This window comes from Schistocerca nitens, chromosome 9 (genome assembly GCF_023898315.1).
Source record: "Schistocerca nitens isolate TAMUIC-IGC-003100 chromosome 9, iqSchNite1.1, whole genome shotgun sequence".
NCBI classification, from domain to species: Eukaryota; Metazoa; Arthropoda; class Insecta; order Orthoptera; family Acrididae; genus Schistocerca; species Schistocerca nitens.
In genome coordinates this window covers 493,538,305-493,562,264 of record NC_064622.1, presented here as the reverse complement: position 1 = coordinate 493,562,264, position 23,960 = coordinate 493,538,305, and the positions used below count along the sequence as shown (strand labels likewise).

Below are 23,960 nucleotides of genomic sequence, written 5' to 3'. Positions count from 1 at the left end.
CAAAGGAAATCAAAAATTCTTTGAATTGACGATGAGTGAGTCCATGAGAATTAATGTAGTTCACGATACGCACCACTACCTTCATCACATCTTGAAGACTGATAACTTTCGCACAAAGAGCCTCTTGATGTGCAAAACAATGAACGGAAGGAAAGTTGGCATATTAAGTTTTTCCGCAGTAGGCCAATAAACCCTTTTGCTTTACCGTACATTGCTGGTGACCCGTCTGTGGTTACGGAAAACAGCTTTTCTCAAGGGAGTCCTATTCCTTCAGCTGCCATTTCAAAAGGTGCTGAAATATCTGCCCTTGTAACATTGTCCTTCAACGAAATCATATCCAGGAGCTCTTCCGTTTCATGTAGGTCGTCGTCCACGCCACGCAAAATATTGCTAACTGAGCCGTGTCATTAATATCCGTGGACTCATCAAGTGCGATGGAGTACGCTAGGAAGTTTTCAATTTTGGCTGCCAGTTGTTCATGCAAATTCTCAGCAATGTCGTTGATTCTCCAATGTATTGTCATTCTTGAAAGTGGTATTCTGCTGTACGCTACTACGACCAACATAATGTTTTTTATTAATGGCCCGTCCATAAATGGCCTCCCAGGTCTTGCTAAACATAGAGCAACTTTGTAACTAGCTCTAAGAGTCCTTTCGCAACAGCCCTCATCTTCTTTACCCTAAAGTAGAGAAACAAAGATATGTTAGAAATAATTTATACGAAAACGAAAACTAAGGAATCTAAATAAATGTTGTTTCATTTCGCATTACCTTCAACCAAAATATACATGCTAAAGTACTTGCAACAAACCTCGTTTGTAGATGCAGAATTCTCTTCTGCAAGAGTTTGCAACTTCCGTAATTCTTCCTCTCTGGCATCCCCTGTTATATCACTATACTTTTCTGAATGCAATTTGCTGTAGTGCCTTTCAATAGACGATTTTCTGACACACGTAATTAGTGTACCGCAGATTAGACATTTGGCTTTATCATCACAACGCACAAAAAAGTAGGAGAGTTCCCATTCCGGTTTAAATTGACTTTCGGCAATTTTCCCTTTTTTTGGAGCAGATGTTTCCATTATTCCGGTAATTGTCTTGCGCCTACGTATTCCAATGTTGACTAAGCCGTCTGGCAGCGCACAGCGTCTGCCTCACCTAGCAAGCCGAGTTGAGGCGAAGTATGCCGAGTTGAACCGATGCACTGTGCAGGCACTCGCTGCATCTCGCTTTGTACGCGTGCGGTTTTCTGTGTTTGTGCGGCCCTGTGCTCCAAGTTGTCGCATAGAATGCAAACTTCATCTTTCTCATTTTTGAAGTACAGAACACGTGAATGCACTGTTGCTTGGTCATTGTCTCGGTGAGAGCCTCATTTTACGTCCTGGACCACAAATGTAAAGTCTTCTGCAAAATCAACTAGGACTACACATTCAGTTTCATAAGTAGTGGTTTCTTGTCATATGGAAACTTTGCTTTGGATTTTAGAAACATAGCAGTGACTTTTGAGATTTTTAAGTTATTAATTAAAGATTGAAAGTACTCTTTCTGAGATGTAACCACTGTTAACATTTCAACCCTGTCGGTTGTGACTCACTGTTTGAAGGTAAAACCTCTGATTTGTTAAACAATTCAAGAGGGATTTCTTTACCAGGGCATTTATCACACAAACTCATCATGCAGTCATAACTGTGTCACAAACCATTAAATCTAGTAATGCTTTATAGTTAACATCATTGAGTGTTGCACCATAATCATCAGTTTGACATTTGGATGGTATAAATAAAAACGTACAGTTTGTGTTCTTGAGGAGCTGGCCAAAATACACCACTTAGGGTGAAGGTCACAAAATTTTTATCATCCAGTTTTGAATTCAGGGTGATTATTTTTGTTTTAGAGAGCTACATAAAGTTCATTTAAATCTGACGGCACCTGGCATTTCTGCTTTGTTTCTTTTACTCCATTTATAACAACTCTTTTTCTATCCTTGCTACCTGGACACATTCTAATGTTTTCATTGTCATCAAAATACCATTGGATCTTTTTAATTGTTTCTTCACTTATATGTACTGCTTTGTTCTTTCATAAAACTGGTAGAATGTGTTGCTGTTTCACTAATTTTTGCGTTATTCGAAACAAATGATCAGAAACATTGAACTTGTGAAGTATTTTTTTTCTCTTGACCACAATTCTGAGTCTCTTCTAGTTTTATGTGAAATTCAGGAAATACGTCACAAATATGGTGGAAACGACCATAAACTACGATTCCAATATGGCGCATATAAAGTCGTTACGTACACATTATGAGGACGAAAATACATCGAAAAACAAACACACACACGTTCCACAAGAAGCCTAATAACACTAACGGGACAAGCGCGGGAAATAGGGGTTTTTTGGGTGGGGACAAACTAAATATAAACAAATTTAGACACCCACCCCCATACAAAACAATGAAAGAAACTGACATCACAAAACTTCCCAAATACCACTAAACACAATATCATCTGGAATCGGACACTTCCCTTGACCTATATAGCTCAACAGCAGCTCCCGATCCCATAAATTAGGACCTAACACTTCCCTTGACCTATGTAGCTCAAAAACATCTCCCGATACCAATACCAACATTCACAGGCACACATTGGGATCAAACACTTCCCTTGACCTGTTATCCTTACAACATCTCCACATACAGCTGTCCCTGGTCCGAGACGCCAGACCTTTAAGTAAGCCTCATTTCTTCACGACACACTGAACATTTCACGACTTCATCCAAAAATCCGAATAGTTGAAGAAATTTTATTAGAGACAACGCACTGTTCCCCATCATCGCCGACAACCGAAAACTGTTGACGCTGTCAGTCATTTCCATACCTACCAAAGACATAAAAAATTTATCAAAATTCACACACGACACCACACTCGCAAACTAAACCAAGAACATCACCTAACACACCACCAGAGAGCACCACCGATCACATCAAAACGACACCTACAAACACGCCACTCTCACAAACTAAATTCCGCGCCGTCGTGACGTCACACACCACAGCAGCCTTACGTCACGGGTCAAAGCCGACGGGTGGGATCGGACGCTTCGGTCGACCCGAAATTCATTGTACCTTGCTTTCAGTATCTGCAATTACTTTTCTGCTACTCATTTTCATATTTTTAATCAGGAGGTAACTCTAAATTAGAACAAGCAATTTCCAGTTTGCTAACACCTTCCTCCACAAGACTATAAATGTTATTAACAAGGTTACATTGTCCTATTTTGGATTCACAATAAATGTTTTTGAGTAACCCTTTGGGCACAGGGAATTTCCAGGAATCTTAAAGTTTCACTCAGCAAGCTGTTTTACTCGCATTTAACAAGGACAAATGTTCATGCTTTATTTCCCTCAGACCTTAAATAACTTACTTTTTTATGAACTTTTGAGTGGATCAGAGCATGTTTTTAAAATGCGATTGTACATCAGTATATATATTTTTGCTCATGATACTCACAAACTGATGATACAGAACTTACTAATAATTAAAACAAAGTTTGTTTATCTTAATCAGAGTTATTAAGATTTTTTAAATTTTTTGTAATGGAACCACAAATTGTTTTGTGACACACTTCACTTACCATCTGTCCAATGGAGCACTCTTCATCCACTTTATTACATTCCAATTAGTCTTTCAAATTTAGTTATTATTAAATTTTAAAATTATTGTAGTTAATTAAAATTTTCACTCACAACAAAAGCACATAAAATACTCCAAATGCTCAGTGAAGTACGTACATCACTCTAAATAGAGGTTTCTGAACAGACTGACTACAAAAGTGCCACATCCAACAAATGTACCACTGTATTTATTACTTAGGGAAATAGCAGAAAGGTTGGGGAAGAAGGCCAGTGTTCACTCTGTCTGCTTGCCGGGTGGTCTCATCCGAGATGTGGAGGAGGCCCTACCGGCGAGAGCACTGGGTGCACCCAACTGAAAATTGTTGCTCATGTCGGCACCAATGACTCCTGCCGTCTGGGTTCAGAGGTCATCCTCAGTTCGTACAGGCGGTTGGCGGAATTGGTGAAGGCGGAAAGCCTCGCTTGCGGGGTGGAATCAGAGCTAACTATTTGTAGTATTGTTCCCAGAACCGACCGCGGTCCTCTGGTTTGGAGCCGAGTGGAAGGCTTAAACCAGAGGCTCAGACGATTCTGCGGAGATCTGGGGTGCAAATTTCTCGACCTCTGCTATCGGGTGGAGAAATGTAGGGTCCCCCTAAATAGGTCAGGCGTGCACTACACGCCGGAAGCGGCTACAAAGGTAGCGGAGTACGTGTGGAGTGCACATGGGGGTATTTTAGGTTAGAGAATTCCCTCCCTAGGCCCGACAAGACGCCTCCTGAGACGCGGCAAGGTAGGAGTAGGCAAAATGCAACAGGGAATAACAATATTAATGTGCTAATAGTAAACTGCAAGAGCGTCTATAGAAAGCTCCCAGAACTGCTCTCATCAATAAACGGTCACAACGTCCATATAGTACTGGGGACAGAAAGTTGGTTGAAACCAGATGTAAACAGTAATGAAATCCTAAACTCAGATTGGAATGTATACCGCAGAGACAGGCTGGACAGTGAAGGGGGAGGCATGTTTATAGCGATAAGAAGTGCAATAGTATCTAAGGAAATTGACGGAGATCCGAAATGTGAAATGGTTTGGGTGAAGGTCACGGTTAAAGCAGGCTCAGTCATGGTAATTGGATGTCTCTATAGGCCCCCTGGCTCAGCAGCTGTTGTGGCTGAGCACCTGAAGGATAATTTGGAAAATATTTAGAGTAGATTTCCCCACCATGTTATAGTTCTACCTTGAGCAGTTAAACAGAGAACCGACTCGTGGCGATAACATATTAGACCTTCTGGTGACAAACAGACCCGAACTATTTGAAACAGTTAACGCAGAACAGGGAATCAGCGATCATAAAGCGGTTACGGCATCGATGATTTCAGCCGTAAATAGAGATATTAAAAAAGGTAGGAAGATTTTTCTGTTTAGCAAAAGTGACAAAAAGCAGATTACAGAGTACCTGACGGCTCAACACAAAAGTTTTGTCTCAAGTATAGATAGTGTTGAGGATCAGTGGACAAAGTTCAAACCCATCGTACAGTATGCGTTAGATGAGTATGTGCCAAGCAAGATCGTAGGAGATGGAAAAGAGCCACCGTGGTACAACAACAAAGTTAGAAAATTGCTGCGGAAGCAAAGGGAACTTCACAGCAAACATAAACATAGCCTAAGCCTTGCAGACAAACAAAAATTACGTGAAGCGAAATGTAGTGTGAGGAGGGCTACGCGAGAGGCATTCAATGACTTCGAAAGTAAAGTCCTATGTACTGACTTGGCAGAAAATCCTAAGAAATTTTGGTCTTATGTCAAAGCGGTAGGTGGATCAAAACAAAATGTCCAGACACTCTGTGACCAAAATGGTACTCAAACAGAGGATGACAGACTAAAGGCCGAAATACTAAATGTCTTTTTCCAAAGCTGTTTCACAGAGGAAGAGTGCACTGTAGTTCCTTGTCTAGATTGTCGCACAGATGACAAAATGGTAGATATAGAAATAGACGACAGAGGGATAGAGAAACAATTAAAATCGCTCAAAAGAGGAAAGGCCGCTGGACCTGATGGGATACCAGTTCGATTTTACACAGAATACGCGAAGGAACTTGCCCCCCTTCTTGCAGCGGTGTACCGTAGGTCTCTAGAAGAGCGTAGCGTTCCAAAGGATTGGAAAAGGGCACAGGTCATCCCCATTTTCAAGAAGGGACGTCGAACAGATGTGCAGAACTATAGACCTATATCTCTAACGTCGATCAGTTGTAGAATTTTGGAACACGTATTATGTTTGAGTATAATGACTCTTCTGGAGACTATAAATCTACTCTGTAGGAATCAGCATTGGTTTCGAAAAAGATGGTCGTGCGAAACCCAGCACGCGCTATTCGTCCACGAGACTCAGAGGGCCATTGACACGGGTTCACAGGTAGATGCTGTGTTTCTTGACTTCCGCAAGGCGTTCGATACAGTTCTCCACAGTCGTTTAATGAACAAAGTAAGAGCATATGGACTATCAGACCAATTGTGTGATTGGATTGAAGAGTTCCTAGATAACAGAACGCAGCATGTCATTCTCAATGGAGAGAAGTCTTCCGAAGTAAGAGTGATTTCAGGTGTGCCACAGGGTAGTGTCATAGGACCGTTGCTATTCACAACATACATAAATGACCTTGTGGATGACATCGGAAGTTCACTGAGGCTTTTTGCAGATGATGCTGTGGTGTATCGAGAGGTTGTAACAATGGAAAATTGTACTGAAATGCAGGAGGATCTGCAGCGAATTGACGCATGGTGCAGGGAATGGCAATTGAATCGCAATGTAGACAAGTGTAATGTGCTGTGAATACATAGAAAGATAGATCCCTTATCATTTAGCTACAAAATAGCAGGTCAGCAACTGGAAGCAGTTAACTCCATAAATTATCTGGGAGTAGGCATAAGGAGTGATTTAAAATGGAATGATCATATAAAGTTGATCGTCAGTAAATCAGATGCCAGACTGAGATTCATTGGAAGAATCCTAAGGAAATGCAATCCGAAAACAAAGGAAGTATGTTACAGTATACTTGTTCGCCCACTGCTTGAATACTGCTCAGCAGTGTGGGATCCGTACCGGATAGGGTTGATAGAAGAGATAGAGAAGATCCAACGGAGAGCAGCGCGCTTCGTTACAGGATCATTTAGTAATCGTGAAAGCGTTACGGAGATGATAGATAAACTCCAATGGAAGACTCTGCGGGAGAGACGCTCAGTAGCTCGGTACGGGCTTTTGTTAAAGTTTCGAGAACATACCTTCACCGAAGAGTCAAGCAGTATATTGCTCCCTCCTACATATATCTCGCGAAGAGACCATGAGGATAAAATCAGAGAGATTAGAGCCCACACAGAGGCATACCGACAATCCTCCTTTTCACAAATGATACGAGACTGGAATAGAAGAGAGAACCGATAGAGGTACTCAGAGTACCCTCCGCCACACACCGTCAGGTGGCTTGCGGAGTATGGATGTAGATGTAGATGTAGGTGGGGGTGGACAGTTGATGTACAGACTTGTCACTGACTGCTGGGCTCCTGTGCAGACTTGTAACTTTGTCCACTGAGCTACTGTACACGCTTGTCTCGAGGACTAAACTCATGCACAAAACTGTAGCCTTCTCAACAATGGAGAAATTTCGCATATTTATTATTTTACTTCTATCATTTTGAGCTTGTAATAATGTGCTACTTAATTAAGAATAAACATAGATTTAAATGGGCAATTTTTAGATTTAAATGGGCAATTTTTTAATCACACAACTAAAGCAAAAGCTCCTATTGTCTAACATTTTATTACTGAAATAAATAATACTATCTAAATGTAGGGTGATAGTGGCAACCATAACACCAATTGTAGCATAATGTGAATTATTTCCTCATTTTCAAAAATTAATATCTTTGTTTACAGTGAACTTGTTGAAATTTTTACAGTACTTCACTATAATATAGCTGTACAATATGTGCAAAACCTAATTTTTATATTCAATCCCAAACTTAAAAAAATAAAAAATAAATAAATAAATAAACAAAATTCAAAAAATTTATAAATTTGTTTGTGTTCTTGCTCTATATAAGGATAGTAGTTTGATACCTAACCATAGAGAAAAAAATAATATGATCTGATAAATCACTCTTTGGTTGTTATTTTCTGTTCTAGAAAGTCGTTTTTCTAAATTTTCAATGCTATACTTTGGAAGTAATTTTAACTGTTTATTTTAGAATTTAGGGTATTTTGGGTAATAAATAATGTTATGGCGAAGACTTTCCTAAAAACAGTCATGTCAATTGCAGTGTTGTAACTTAGCCCAGTGCAGAGATATTCAAATTAACGCTAATGTCCCCAAATTGAATAACCGTCACACGCTTATAAATAAAAATGACTACCGATCAGTAAAGATGCAAGGTAAAATTTTTTTAAAAACTGTTTTGAGCTTCTCAATTATAGGGCAAACATACATAAAAAAAAAAAGAAAAATGCTCATTGGTTCACTTCATATGGATTGACCCTGCTGCTTCTAATTCTATGGCATTGCCAGACTTCACATCTTCCATATTAATAGAGCCACTTACTATGTGAGCCTGCATGTGTTCTTGATTTTCCTTGGAAATTTGTGCAAAGAACAACATGCTTATACTAGAATTTTGACTTGTAAGGGAACAGATTAACAAGACCTTTGAAACACACTAAATCTTGATACTAATATTACAAGTGAATTCTCTCCAACACAATGCACTTGACTTAATCAAAAATTAAAAATTTGCTGTTTTCTTTGTAATCTAGGTTGTCCGAAAGGTTACAGGAAGTTATGTTAGTGGAGAAGGAACACCTGAACAAAAAGGAATGAACGTATTTTGTCACTGTTTGGCAATACAGGTGGCGAAGGGATTTTTAGTGAGTATTTCAAAAAATACATTTTCAAAATAAGTGTAGCCCAAAAACACCTCCATCTGCAAATCTGCTGTCAATTTCAGCATCAGCCACTATAAATTCATAACTACAGTTTACAACTCTCAGTTGTAAAATACTGGAAAACTTCTTATAATAATAATGACTAGTGTGAGGTGGTCTTTTGATGGAAACGTGCTTCCGATCCAGTGCTCCCAAACAATTTGGAAAATTCCATTATTCGTGAAAGCCTTCAGCAATAGCTTCCCATTCTGTTTCTGCAACCTGCAGTAGACTGTAGAAAATTCCATTAGTAGCTAATAGTGCAGTCGTGACTATTGCGCTAGACCTAATTCTTGTAAGAATATTATTTATTTATTTTAAGTATGGAGATGGACAGTCAAAAAGCGAAACAAAGATGATACTAGCCTATTGATTTCTCTGGTATGTAAGCACCTGTAGCTACTGCATCCATCACAAAATGATTTTAAAAAATAACTGCTGCAGGGACAGTTATTTGCCATTAAAGCAGTCAGCGATGTCAATTTCTACATCTACGTCCATACTCCGCAAGCCACCTGATGGTGTGTGGAGGAGCGTACCTTGAGTACTTCTATCGGTCTTCCCTTCTATTCCAGTCTCGTATTGTTCATGGAAAGAAGGATTGTCGGTATGCCTCTGTGTGGGCTCTAATCTCTCTGATTTTATCCTCATGGTCTCTTCGCGAGATATACGTAGGAGGGTGCAATATATTGCTTGACTCCTCGGTGAAGGTATGTTCCCGAAACTTCAACAAAAGCCCGTACCGAGCTACTGAGCGTCTCTCCTGCTGAGTCTTCCATTGGAGTTTATCTATCATCTCCGTAACGCTTTCACGATTACTAAATGATCCTGTAATGAAGCGCGCTGCTCTCTGTTGGATCTCCTCTATCTCTTCTATCAACCCTATCTGGTACGGATCCCACACTGCTGAGCAGTACTCAAGCAGTGGGTGAACAAGTGTACTGTAACCTACTTCCTTTGTTTTCAGATTGCATTGCCTTAGGATTCTTCCAGTGAATCTGTCTGGCATCTGCTTTACCGACGATCAACTTTATATGATCATTCAATTTTAAATCACTCCTTATGCCTACTCCCAGATAATTTATGGAGTTAACTGCTTCCAGTTGCTGACCTGCTATATCGTAGCTAAATGATAAGGCATCTTTCTTTCTATGTATTCACAGCACATTACACTTGCCTACATTGAGATTCAATTGCCATTCGCTGCAGATCCTCCTGCATTTCAGTACAATTTTCCATTGTTACAACCTCTCAATATACCACAGCATCATCCGCAAAAAGCCTCAGTGAACTTCTGATGTTATCCACAAGGTTATTTACGTGTATTGTGAATAGCAACAGTCCTACAGCACTCCCCTGCGGCACACCTGAAATCATTCTTACTTCGGAAGACTTCTCTCCATTGAGAATGACATGCTGCGTTCTGTTATCTAGGAACTCTTCAATCCAATCACAATCAATTGGTCTGATAGTCCATATGCTCTTACTTTGTTCATTAAACGACTGTGGGGAACTGTATCGAATGCCTTGCGGAAGTCAAGAAACACGGCATCTACCTGGGAACTCATGTCTGTGGCCCTCTGAGTCTCGTGGACGAGTAGCGCGAGCTGGGTTTCACACGGTCATCTTTTTCGAAACCAATGCTGATTCCTACAGAGTAGATTTCTAGTCTCCAGAAAAGTCATTATACTCGAACATAATACGTGTTCCAAAATTCTACAACTGATCGACGTTAGAGATATAGGTCTATAGTTCTGCACATCTGTTCGACATCCCTTTTTGAAAACGGGGATGACCTGTGCCCTTTTCCAATCCTTTGGAATGTTACGCCCTTCTAGAGACCTACGGTACACCGCTGCAAGAAGGGGGGCAAGTTCCTTCACGTACTCTGTGTAAAATCAAACTGGTATCCCATCAGGTCCAGCGGCCTTTCCTCTTTTGAGCGATTTTAATTGTTTCACTATCCCTCTGTCGTCTATTTTGATATCTACCATTTTGTCATCTGTGTGACAATCTAGAGAAGGGACTACAGTGCAGTCTTCCTCTGTGAAACAGCTTTGGAAAAAAGACATTTAGTATTTTGGCCTTTAGTCTGTCATCCTCTGTTTCAGTACCATTTTGGTCACAGAGTGTCTGGACATTTTGTTTTGATCCACCTACCGCTTTGACATAAGACCAAAATTTCTTAGAACTTTACTTTCGAATTCATTGAACGCCCCTCGGATAGCTCTCCTCACACTACATTTTGCTTCGCGTAATTTTTGTTTGTCTGCAACGCTTTGGCTATATTTATGTTTGCTGTGAAGTTCCCTTTGCTTCTGCAGCGGTTTTCTAATTAATTTTGAAGGCATATATTAAAAAAGATGCTGTGACTTACCAAACGAGAAAGCACTGGTAGATAGGCACAATAAAAAATACACAAGCACACACACAAATTTCAAGCTTTCGCAACCTACGGTTGCGTCATCAGGAAAGAGGGAAGAAGAGGGAAAGACGAAAGGATGTGGGTTTTAAGGGAGAGGGTAAGGAGTCATTCCAATCCCGGGAGCGGAAAGACTAACCTTAGGGGGAAAAAGGGACAGGTATACACTCTTGCTCGCGCGCACGCACGCACGCACGCACGCACGCACGCACACACACACACACACACACACACACACACACACACACACACACACACACACACACAAAAGCAGACATCTGTAAATGCAAAGAGTTAGGACAGAGATCTCTGCCCAAGACAGATTAAATAATAATGTGTATTCTCCTTGTATTTCTAATATTTTGTCTGAGTGAATAAATATTACACTAAGATAATCTCAGTTTCAACATTAAATCCTTAAATACACCTTTCCTTACCTCTATTAATGTTTCGGCCATTCTCTAATATCTGTGCATGTTTCTGTCACAAGTAGTCTTATTGCCTGTGGTGATTTGCACTAATGAATTTAAGGTCTTCAGATGAATTTCATGTATTTCCGGAGAGGAGTTTACCAAAGAAGAAGGGAAGAAGGGGGAAAGACGAAAGGATGTGGGTTCTAAGGGAGAGGGTAAGGAGTCATTCCAATCCCGGGAGCGGATTCACATTCAGGTTTCACATGAATGAAATTAATTTTGCTGTTAAAAGGGCAAGGTGTAGCATTCAATGACTACCGTACATAGTATTATCAAAGGATTTCTCACAAAACCCAAATAAATTCTAGTCATGAAAGTTAGTGTCCAGACGCTCATGTGTGATACTTAGACACAAACTGGGGGTAGTGAAACAAATACAGAAATGCTGGATTCCATTTTCAAATCCATCAGTAAACACTTCCGGGCTAAGTTGCCGTGGCCGATCTGTAGAACTTCTTATCCCTGACGTTTCGTTCTCAACTACGGAGAACATCTTCCGAGGTGAGTCGACGACTGGCTGCCAGTCGTCGACTCACCTCGGAAGATGTTCTCCGTAGTTGAGAACGAAACGTCAGGGAGAAGAAGTTCTACAGATCGGCCACGGCAACTTAGCCCGGAAGTGTTTACTGATGAAGACGCCGGCCGTGAAAGCCTACATGGGATGATCCATTTTCAAATGTTTCCTTAGAAATGAAAATTCAACGATATTCTCCCAATTTAATTCTTGTACCAGCTTAATGGTGGGTGATATAGATGTTAGTGTCAGTGGTGTTAAGAAACAGTGAAAATTGAACAAGTTTCCAGGCCTCAATGGAATCCCTATCATATTCCGTATCGAATTGGTGCCTGATTAGTCTCTCTTTTAACCATAATCTACTATACATCCCTTAAACATGTAACTATGCCCATTAGTTGGAAGAAAGCTCAGTTCATACCTTTCTACAAGATGGGTAGTAGAAGTGATCCACAAAACTATCGTTCAGTATCCCTGTTGTACATTTGTTGTTGAATTTTAGAACATGTTCTGAGCTGAAATGTAATGCAGTATTCAGACAGAATGACATCCTCCATGCCAGACAACATAAATTCCAAACTCGCACTTTTGTCATGTGAGATCCCTAAAGTCATGGACCAAAACAGTTGTGTATTTCTTAATGTCCAAAAAGCAGTTGATTCAGTACCACATATATGCTTATCAAAAGTGTGATCGTGTAGGGTACCACAAAAAAATGGTTCAGATGCCTCTGAGCACTATGGGACTTAACTTCTGAGGTCATCAGTCCCCTAGAACTTAGAACTACTTAAACCTAACTAACCTAAGGACATCACACACATCCATGCCCGAGGCAGGATTCGAACCTGCGACCATAGCGGTCGCGCGGCTCCAGACTGTAGCGCCGAAAACCGCTCGGCCACTCCGGCCGGCAGGGTATTACATCAAACGAAATTTGTGGCTGGATTGAGAATTATTTGATAGGGAGGTTGTAGCGTCTAATATTGGGTAGAGAATAAACATAAAATTAATAACCAAAAAACTAGAGGAAGCCCTAGGAGAAAACAATACATGGACATGAATCATAAGCACAATACTGTGATGGAACAAAATAAGGATTTCGGACAACCTCTCCTTATTGGAGCCGATACTCCAATCAAATGGAGTACTACAAGGAGACCCTATGAATCCTCTGCTATTTATCTGTGCAGCAGAAGAAGTTACAAGAGTACTCCAAAGGGAGGCTGTAATCTCATATGCATAGGCAGACGATATTGTAATAGACACAAGACACATTGCAAAGTTACAAGAAGTGATAATTGATACGGAAGATTGCTGTGTCAACCATGGCTTTGAAATAAATGTGGAGAAAAAAGAAATGATGGTACTCAAAAATGGAGGAAGAGCACCTGCATCAGCTGAGATCTTTATATGGGAGAGAAAACTGAAGATGTACCAGATTTCAAGTACTTAGGGGTTGCAATACAAACAACTACAAAATGTTTCACAAAACATGGAACAGAGGAAGCAATGCAAGCAATAATGGCAATCCTTGAAATACAATACATCAGGTCCCTTAGCCTAGACACAGCAATGGCACTATTCAGAGCCAAAATCTTCCCAATACTGATGTATGGCATAGAAATTATCGGACCAAATCTTACAGTGAAAACCCTAATGACACTAGAGAGTGAAGGCATCCTGTATAAAACAAGCAATAAGAGTGTACAAGACAACACGATCCAGGCTTGTGTACCTGCTGGCGTGGGATCCTGGCTCAGTGAATACCTACAGACAAACCTGATGCTACCCAACAGCAGCACTTTGGGAGGTCTACTTGAAACATTGAAGGAAAAAAGGGAAGACGTACCTCCAGAATTTTACAGCACAGGCACCATGATTGACGGAACATGGATAAAGGATAACTTCGAAAGGAGACATGTGATCACCAGAATGGCAGTCCACGATTCCCACCACTTTATTTGCAACACGTTATATCATGAACCAAACACAATGTGTGAGTGTAAACTGTGTCATCAAATATGCAGGTGTTACCATATAGAACTCTGTACAAAAATGTCACGATCAGTAAGTGACTATGCAAATAACAGTATGCAAAATTTCTAATTTCATTTATCATCATCATTGCACTTTGAATTTGTGTGGCTATTTGGCCGCAATAAACTTATTATTTATTGGGTGGAGAGTCAGTAACATCTACATATACATCTACATCGATACTCTGCAAGCCACTGTAAGGTGTGTGGCAGAGGGAACCCTGTACCACTGCTTGTCATTTTCCCCTCCTGTTCCACTCACGAATAGAGCGAGGGAAAAGTGACTGTCTGTATGCCTCCATATGAGCCCTAATTTCTCGTATCTTACCTTCGTGGCCCTTACTTATGCTTTATGTTGGCGGAGCAAAATCGTTCAGCAGTTGGCTTCAAATGCTGGTTCTCCTAAATTTTTTCATTAGTGTTTCCCGAAAAGAATGCCACCATTCCTCCAGGATTCCCATTTGAGTTCCTTTGAGTTCCGAAAGCATCACCGTAACACTTATGTTTTGTTCGAACCTACTGGTAACAAAACTAGTAGCCCTTCTCTGAATTGCTTCAATGTCTTCCTTCAATCCGACCTGGTACAGATCCCAAATACTCAAGCAGTACTCAACAATAGGTTGCACCAGTGTCCTATGTGCAGTCTCCTTTACAGGTGAACCACTCTTTCCTATAATTCTCCCAGTAGACTGAAGTCGACCATTTGCCTTCTCTACCTCAGTTTTCACATGCTCGTTCCACCTTGTATTAGTTTGCAACGTTATCCGCAGATATTTAAACGACTTTATTGTGTCAAGCAGGACACTAGTATTATTGTATCCAAAAATTACAGATTTGTTCTTCCTACTCATCTGCATCAACTTACATTTTTCCACATTTAGGGCTTGCAGCCATTCATGACACTAACTGGAAATTTTGTCTCAGTTGTCTTGTATCTTCCTACAGTAACTCAACTTCGACACTTTACCATACACCGCTGCATCATCAGCAAACAACTTGAGACTGCTGCCCCTCTGTCTGTGAAATAATTAATGTATATAGAGGACAACAGCGGTTCTTATCCCTCTTTCCTGGGACATTCCTGATGATACCCTTGTCTGTGATGAACATGCACTGTCGAGGACAACACACTGGGATCTATTATTTAAGAAGTCTTTGAGCCACACACAAATCTATGAACTTATTCCATATGCTTGTACCTTCATTAACAGCATGTAATGGCGCAATGTGTCAAATGCTTTCTGGAAATATGAAATATGCCTGTTGCCCTTCATCCATAGTTTTCAGTGTATTACGTCAGAAAAGGGCAAGCTGAGTTTCGCATGAGAGATGCTTTCTAAAACCATGCTGCTTCATGGACATATGCTGCTTAGCCTCAAGAAAGTTTGTTATATTTGAACTGATGATGCATTCAAGGATTCTGCAGCAAACAGAAGTTAGGGATATTGGTCCGTAATTTTACATGTTCGTTCTTTTACCCTTCTTATATATTGGAGTCACCTGTGCTTTTTTCCAGTCACTTGGGACTTTGTGTCGGGTGACAGATTCATGATAAATGCAAGATAGGTAAGGGACCAATGCCATAGAGTACTCTTTGTAAAATCGAACTGGGACTCCAGACCGGGTGTGATTTATTTGATTTCAAATCTTTTAAGTTGCTTCTCGACACCAGGTATGCTTATTTCTATGTCGTCTATACAGGACAGTATGTTTGTACGGTTCCTCTGTGTGAATGATTTCTTGAACGTGAAATTTATTTATATATATATTCTTTATAGTAAGTGACCTTGGGTATGCCTGAGGGAAGTGTGTAATATCACTTGCTGCTTGTGTCGTACATTAACGACCTTGTAGACTGTATTAATAGTAGCTTCAGACTTCTTGCAGGTGATGCTGCTGTTACCTATAATGAAGTACAGTCTGAAAAAAACTGCACAAATATTCAGTTGGACCTTGACAAGATTTTGTAGTGGTACAAGGATTGAGAAATTCCATTAAATATTCAGAAATGTAAAACTGATCACTTCACAAAGTGAAAAACATAGATGGCCTTACAACTACAGTAACGAAGAGTCACAGTTAGAATTGGTCAAGTCCTGCAAATACCTCAGTGGAGCAATTTGTAATGAAAACTGTCCCAAGAAACAATTTAAACATACATGAACAGAGTGGCAAGAAGCCCCAAATAATTGCTACATCCACAAGGATAAATGCATACTTTTATTGATCCATTTTGCTTTCCAAAATGTCACCCAGGGAATGCTCTGAAGCCTGAGCCCTTCCAGTGATTGTTGTAGCATGTTTGCTTTCAGATGTTTCATGCCCTACATTCCAATGACCATCTGCCTGATAGAGCATAAAACATGATTAATCTGAAAAGGCCACCTGCCACCTCTTAGCCGACGTCCAGTTGCAGTAAAGGTGTGCAAATTCCAGCCTTTGTTGCCAATGAATAGCAGTTAGCACAGGTGCATGAACCAAGTGCCTTCCACAGAGGCCCATGTGCAGCAATGTTTGCTGAACGGTCATTGAAAAGATACTGTTGGTAGTCTCTTGGTTCATGTGGGTGGTCAGTTGCTCTGTTTGCCCAATCTCCACGGCCAATATTTACCTGTGTCACCTATGGTCTGTAGTGCACCACAGTTGCTTTGATGCTGGTTTTGGATAGCACTGTTTTGCCATGCACAGTATTCTTTACGGGTAATGTTTGGTCTTTTTGTGACAAAGGAAAACCTAATCTGAAACAGTGGAAGCCTTTCAACCAAAAGCCATGGTTATGCCCTTAATTGAACCTTAAGTGTACAGCTATTTTATACAGAGCTGTAAAATTACATGTCAATATTTGACACGTCAAAGATTTATACCAGCTCCTTGCAGGTAGTGTGCTATTAAATAGTAAATGTTGAGGGTTGCTCTGACTTGTTTTTCTAGTATATCTTGGCATGGGCATCTGCAGTTTTACAAGTTTTTCCACCAGTTTATTCTGTTGTGGAATATATTTAGAACATCCCAAATTGATGTGGTTAAGATCTTCGTCATCTAGCTGTTCACTGCATTTGGAAGAGTCTGTCACTCCGATTCTATAGGAGTGCTCAGGAAACCTTGCATATCCCAACCTTATTTGAGTAATTGATGTCATATGTTTCCTCAGATGTTTCTCCTGGCTGTACCATTGTTCGGTTAGAATAGTGCATTGTGCTGAATTCAACACTATCCATTTTTCTTGCTGTGATATTTGCCACTGTTTTTCCTATTCCTTGTGTGCCTCATTTCTTGAAACTTGGAGAAAGAATTTGGGAACTGTGTAAATAGTGGCTTCCCTTCTTTGATGCAGTTTTTTTTATTTCCGTGGTACTGTTGTGGCAATGAAAAGATTTTTTTCTCTCAGCAACACCACAATAACGTATAAAACCAGTGCAGTCATGTTTCAGATCTGTCAGTATCTGGCCATCCGCTTTTCAGATAATTCATTACGTAATTACTAACACTAAACTGTTGGTTCACTCTGATTGGTAGGCTAAAGACGTCAGATTTACAGACTGTTGTTTCACTCTTTACTGAACAGTCGTAACACTCAGTCAGTCTGTGTCAAAGTAGAAAAGAATCTGCAACAACAGAAGCCTTTCACTAACAGTCCCTTTTTATTTATTTATTTTTTCCCCTCTTTGAGTGTCCTCATCTGTCAGATGGTTAGCTTTAATTGTGGCAGGATGACTAATTATTATGAATATTTAAAGTAAAAACATATTAGCTCCTAGTTCTCTACAGATGACAACAGGCATTTCTTTTGGTTTTATTAGAAGGGCATTAGGTTGTGCAATTTCCAAAGGGAAAACTTCCATAATCTGTTGCCGAGTGTGTCGGCCATGAGTATAAGGTAATGAGGACATCCAACTGGGCTCTCCACCACACATGACTTAAAAGTGTGTGAGACATTCACAGCTTACTCTGTTTTTATGCCATTATGGTTAGGGTCTGTTGGTGTAAAATGGGTATAGTTGGGTTAAACACGTATAAATAATGTTTTTTTAAATAAATCCTTTTGTACTATTATGAATAATATGTGCTTAAAAAAATGTTCATATGTGTGCATCATCATTGTGTATGATATTATACTAAAATTTTGTTGGCAACACTTACAAGTTGAGAGATTTTTTTTTTTTACAACTGACAGAGTAAACAAAACCACTGCTTAAAATCATTATTTATAGTTAATCGACAAGAACTGAAGATTAAAATTCAGATATGTTCATATCGTATATGTCTATTTTAAGTTTAGGCTGTATTAGTTTAGAGATTTAATTTGTAATGGTTTGTATGTTGTTTATGATTTCAAAACATGGGGTAAAATGATTATAGTGTATGTTTCACCAAAAACTAACCTCACCTTTTGTTTCAGATCATGCTTCTTATGTACATAAAGAAGAAACCTCTTAGATATGATGCAAATGCAATAACACAAGCTGCAGATGCTTTTTTTAAAAAAAATTCCTTATGAAACATTGAGATGTTCATGTGAAAATCCTGCTAAAGTCAAAGGCTGTGGGAAAGCAACAGTGCTGTCAAAAGAGGAGGAAAAGTATATAGTTGAAGCTCTAGTGTTTACAGCAAAGTGTGGATATCTGTGAGACAGAAAAGATTTACAGTTTATGGTGCGTAGTTACATACATTTAGTTGATAGGAAGACACAATTTAAGGACGATAGTGCTATGCCAGGCTGTCTTTATTGCATGTTTCGAAAAAAGATTGTGAAAACCTGAACTATTGACAAGAGCAAGGGCTGAAGGATTGTCTAATTTTGTAGCAGATGAGTTTTGTAGGATGTTTGTTCCTAAAAGTGCAAGGGTAACCTATTCAAGATCAGGGGGTGCAGGAATATCATATAGCCTATAATAATGTAAGATTATGGGTTCTGATTATTGTATATAATACTGTCTTTTGCATAGAGTTTTGTTTACAGTGTAAAAAAACTCATTTAATATGTAATATTGTGTAGTTTAATTATTTATTGTGCTTAAGATTGTCCATTGTGTAAAGTGTAATCTCAACATTAAGAAACAAGTTTCACGTATAACAGTCGATGCAAGTGATTGTATCTTCACCTACAATGTTTGGTTACCTAAGAACCAGTATCCCTTCCAGGCGCTTGTCAGTTGTTTCCTAAAGATGGCCTAATAAGCCGAAAGCTACTTCGAAATAAACAAAAATCAGTAGAACAAAAACAGTGTACTTGTTATTCAACCTTAAATATGGAATTGTTCTGCCAAGAAGTGAAGGAAGAATCCATAAATAAAAATAAAATGTTATTCCATTAAATTTTTGACAAAATGCAAAGGAGAAGGTGAACATTACATTTTCCCAAACAAAAATGACATTGAATGAGTTGATGCGGGTGAAATTGCTGACACATATCCCATTACTGACTACAACGGAAGATTTTAGAGTTTGTGTAAAATGTTTTTGTGAGAATGACTTTCATCAGAAATAAGCTAATGTTTTTATTTGCGTAATTCATAGTGTAATATTGTTTAATAATTTTCTGTAGTATGTCCTAATTTATGTTAATTTCTTATTATACCTGCCTTACTCATATAGTGAGGTAAAATAGGTATAGCACTTCTTAAATGTAAGTTTTACTATTGAAAAGAGATACTGAACCCATTTTCCACCATTCATGGAATAAAATAAATATAAAATAAAAATAGCAGTCTAATTGCTAAATGGTTTATTAACCAATAACATGCACTTCACTATTCTGAAAGGTTGCAAAAGTAAATGAAAATACTTAAAAACATAAAAAAAAGCTTTACCACAAGATGACAAAGTTAAAAATGGGTTATTTTTATACCCATTTTACCCCAATAAACCCTAATTTGTTTGATACAGGATAGTATATTGTCCAGAAGAAGCCCCAATACCTTTGCCGGTGTTCATACTTTAAAGTATCCTAGGCTTATCAAATTTTTGGGTGCATTAGACATCTTTGTAAAAAGAAAAGCGCAGAAAGTTTTGGAGGTGCTACCCTGGGGCCGTGCGTCATGGACTACTCAGGCGGTGGATCACAGCTGCCATATAGATTCTGTATAAAAGAAGACGTCATCTGTGTATTGTAGCACACTAATAATGTTAACCATATATGCTATGGATAAATTATGTAACAGGGGCTTCACATACCACCCTGAGTAAATCCCTTCCAGCAGTTAGAAGAGTCCATATAAACTGTTTTCTTGCTATCTGAATGGTTCTGTGATGTAAATAATTTTGAAGGTCACAGACAAATATGTGAGGCTCCTAGGTGGTCAAACTTAAATTACAAAAGTAAGAAAACATCGACAGAGACGTATGCTCCAGTTCTATCCAAGAAGAAAGTTGTAAGATAACCTTTCTCAGTGATAGTCTTTTCAGTATTGATTTTCATGATATTTAAATAGTCAGTGGTTCCCCTTTCATTCCAAAAGCCATGCTGTGATGTTGGCAGAATTTTATTACTTTCTAATCACCACTTGAAACATAACTTCAGAAGGCTTTCAAAAGCCTTGCTAAGCAAATTACAATATGCATATATGCTGTACTGTGGTTTAGTACAGTTACGATAATTCGTTTGGTCCATTCTTGAGGGATTTTGGTTTCTGCCCATATTCCATTAAGAACCTACAACGGTTCCTTTTCAGCTGCTGTCGGCAAGTTCAATATCATACAATAATTTATTTGATCAATTCCAGGTACTGTATTACTAGAATATTTAATTACCATTTCCACTTGTTTGATTGCAAATAGTTTCTTAAGTAATTCACTAGTTATCTATCGAGGGCAAACACTGTGATCTGGATTGCCCATCTGACGGACGGGCGGCAGCCACATCGATTCTGGGAGGTGCAGCTAGTGCAAATCTATTTGCCTCTGCTGTATCGTGTGCCACAAATTCACCACCACATATTATTCTGCCAGCACAAGATTTAAGATTCCACACGAACTCTGTCTGGCAATACAGCCTGCTCACGAGCAGACAAACTACTGCCTACTATGTGAGACCTGAGTTTCTCCTGGCGTATACAACTTTCAAATAACTTCCAGGAATTGAGCCAGGTAACACTTTCAGTGACCGCCATATTTTGGCAGGAGAACACCCCGCCATTTTCAAGGCAAACTGCAACGGACAGGCGGCGTACATGCAAATTTAAAACCTCTGTTCTCGGACTGAAGCAGAAAAGATAACACACACACACTGAACACTAGTGCCACCAAAGATGACCAAATCAGAGCTATCGATATTGAGACTATGAATTCACTGGTGAGGTAGCATTGACTCCGTCCCTCTGTTTTTTGACAAGGGAGAGAGCCGGATTCCAAATAGAGTTTAAACAGAAACCTCCATCCCTGTTAATGAGGTTGCTCGCTAATTTAATCTCAACTGCCTCCCTAATAACACTGTCCCAATAACTGGACGTGCATGCCAATATCTCGGTGTTATTATATAACATGGGGTGACCAGTATCCAAGCAATGTTTGGCAATAGCAGATCTACTTGGCTGCTGTAATCGTGTGTGCCGTTTATGCTCAGAACATCGGTCCTCCACGGTCCTGATAGTTTGACCAATATATGCCATGCCGCAGCTACAAGGAATACGATATACACCCGCCTTACGCAGTCCAAGATCATCCTTAATGGAACTCAAAAGCGCTCTAATTTTAGATGGAGGTTGGAAAACAATTTCACATCGTATCTCCATAAAATACGACCTATCTTGTTGGACGTGTTTACTACTAAGGCAAAAAGGCAGTAGACTTAGGTGTTGACTCAGAATTATCATCAATCACCCGATGTACAGTTGGTCGATAGCACAATGCACGTTCAATCAATCTATCTATCACTATAACCATTTTGACGAAATGTAACTTCAAGATGGGACAGCTCAGCTGGCAAAGTCTCACCGTCAGAAACGACTTGTGCCCTGTGTACCAAGCCGGCCGCGGTGGTCTCGCGGTTCTAGGCGCGCAGTCCGGAACTGTGCGACTGCTACGGTCGCAGGTTCGAATCCTGCCTCGGGCATGGATGTGTGTGATGTCCTTAGGTTAGGTAGGTTTAAGTAGTTCTAAGTTCTAGGGGACTGATAACCACAGCAGTTGAGTCCCATAGTGCTCAGAGCCATTTGAACCATTTGAACCTGTGTACCAAGGTACGAAGTACCCCTTTACGCTGAGCTGGATGGTGACAACTCTTTTTTTTTTTGTCATCAGTCTGATGACTGGTTTTTGCCCTCTACAGCTCCCTCTAGTACCATGGAAGTCATTCCCTCATGTCTTAGCAGATGTCCTATCATCCTGTCCCTTCTCCTTATCAGTGTTTTCCACATATTCCTTTCCTCTCCGATTCTGCGTAGAACCTCCTCATTCCTTACCTTATCAGTCCACCTAATTTTCAACATTTGTCTATAGCACCACATCTCAAATGCTTCGATTCTCTTCTGTTCCGGTTTTCCCACAGTCCATGTTTCACTACCATACAATGCTGTACTCCAGACGTACATCCTCAGAAATTTCTTCCTCAAATTAAGGCCGGTATTTGATATTAGTAGACTTCTCTTGGCCACAAATGCCTTTTTTGCCATAGCGAGTCTGCTTTTGATGTCCTCCTTGCTCCGTCCGTCATTGGTTATTTTACTGCCTAGGTAGCAGAATTCATTAACTTCATTGACTTTGTGACCATCAATCGTGATGTTAAGTTTCTCGTTGTTCTCATTTCTACTACTTCTCATTACCTTCGTCTTTCTCTGATTTACTCTCAAACCATACTGTGTACTCATTAGACTGCTCATTCCGTTCAGCAGATCATTTAATTATTCTTCACTTTCACTCAGGATAGCAATGTCATCAGCGAATCGTATCATTGATATCCTTTCACCTTGTATTTTAATTCCACTCCTGAACCTTTCTTTTATTTCCATCATTGCTTCCTCGATGTACAGATTGAAGAGTAGGGGCGAAAGGCTACAGCCTTGTCTTACACCCTTCTTAATATGAGCACTTCGTTCTTGATCGTCCACTCTTATTATTCCCTCTTGGTTGTTGTACATATTGTATATGACCCGTCTCTCCGTATAGCTTACCCCTACTTTTTTCAGAATCTCAAACAGCTTGCACCATTTTATATTGTCGAAGGCTTTCTCCAGGCCGACAAATCCTATGAAAGTGTCTTGATTTTTCTTTAGCCTTGCTTCCATTATTAGCCGTAACGTCAGAATTGCCTCTCTCGTCCCTTTACTTTTCCTAAAGCCAAACTCATCGTCACCTAGCGCATTCTCAATTTTCTTTTCCACTCTTCTGTATATTATTCTTGTAAGCAGCTTCAATGCATGAGCTGTTAAGCTGATTGTGCGATAATTCTTGCACTTGTCAGCTCTTGCCGTCTTTGGAATTGTGTGGATGGTGCTTTTCCGAAAGTCAGATGGTATGTCGCCAGACTCATATATTCTACACAGCAATGTGAATAGTCGTTTTGTTGCCACTTCTCCCAATGATTTTAGAAATTCTGATGGAATGTTATCTATCCCTTCTGCCTTATTTGACCGTAAGTCCTCCAAAGCTCTTTTAAATTCCGATTCTAATACTGGATCCCCTATCTCTTCTAAATCGACTCCTGTTTCTTCTTCTATCACATCAGACCAATCTTCACCCTCATAGAGGCTTTCAATGTATTCTTTCCACCTATCTGCTCTCTCCTCTGCATTTAACAGTGGAATTCCCGTTGCACTCTTAATGTTACCACCGTTGCTTTTAATGTCACCAAAGGTTGTTTTGACTTTCCTGTATGCTGAGTCTGTCCTTCCGACAATCATATCTTTTTCGATGTCTTCACATTTTTCCTGCAGCCATTTCGTCTTAGCTTCCCTGCACTTCCTATTTATTTCATTCCTCAGCGACTTGTATTTCT

General features: G+C 39.7%; 1 long non-coding RNA gene across 1 annotated transcript; it reads left to right on the top strand.

Annotated features, from left to right (window-relative positions):
- The first annotated feature begins 1,164 nt into the window (after nt 1-1,164).
- Nucleotides 1,165-19,668, top strand: LOC126203937 (uncharacterized). The gene is made up of 3 exons (XR_007540422.1): nt 1,165-1,358; nt 8,417-8,527; nt 18,429-19,668. It is a non-coding gene; the product is annotated as an uncharacterized LOC126203937 (long non-coding RNA).
- Nucleotides 19,669-23,960: the final 4,292 nt, after the last annotated feature.